This window comes from Microtus ochrogaster, chromosome 8, assembly GCF_000317375.1.
Source record: "Microtus ochrogaster isolate Prairie Vole_2 chromosome 8, MicOch1.0, whole genome shotgun sequence".
Classification (NCBI taxonomy): domain Eukaryota; kingdom Metazoa; phylum Chordata; class Mammalia; order Rodentia; family Cricetidae; genus Microtus; species Microtus ochrogaster.
In genome coordinates, this window is record NC_022015.1 from 43,927,753 (window position 1) to 43,928,269 (window position 517).

Below are 517 nucleotides of genomic sequence, written 5' to 3' on the forward strand. Positions count from 1 at the left end.
GTGGGTGGGTGCACTTTTCACGGTCCTGACTTCCTTGCTCATGTTCTCCCTCCTTCTGTTTCTCATTGGCACCTTGGGAGCTCAGTCCAGTGCTCTAGTGTGGGTCTCTGTCTCTATCTCAATCCATCGCCAGATGAAGGTTCTATGGTGATATACAAGATATTCATCATTATGGCTATAGGATAGGATCATTTCAGGTTCCCTATCCTCAGCTGCTCAAGGAACTAACTGGGGACATCGCCCTGGGCACCTGGGACCCTCTAGGTTCATGTCTCTTGCCAACCCTAAGATGGCTCCCTTAATTAAGATATATGCTTCCTTGCTCCCATATCTACCCTTCCTTTATCCCAACCATCCCATTTTTTTCTAAGTTCCCCCCATCCTCCCCTTCTCACTTTTCTCTCCCCATCTCCCCTAACCCCCATCGCACCCCACCCCCAAGATCCCAATTTTTTGCCTGGCAATCTTGTCTACTTCCCATATCCAGGAGGATAACTATATGTTTTTCTTTGGGTTC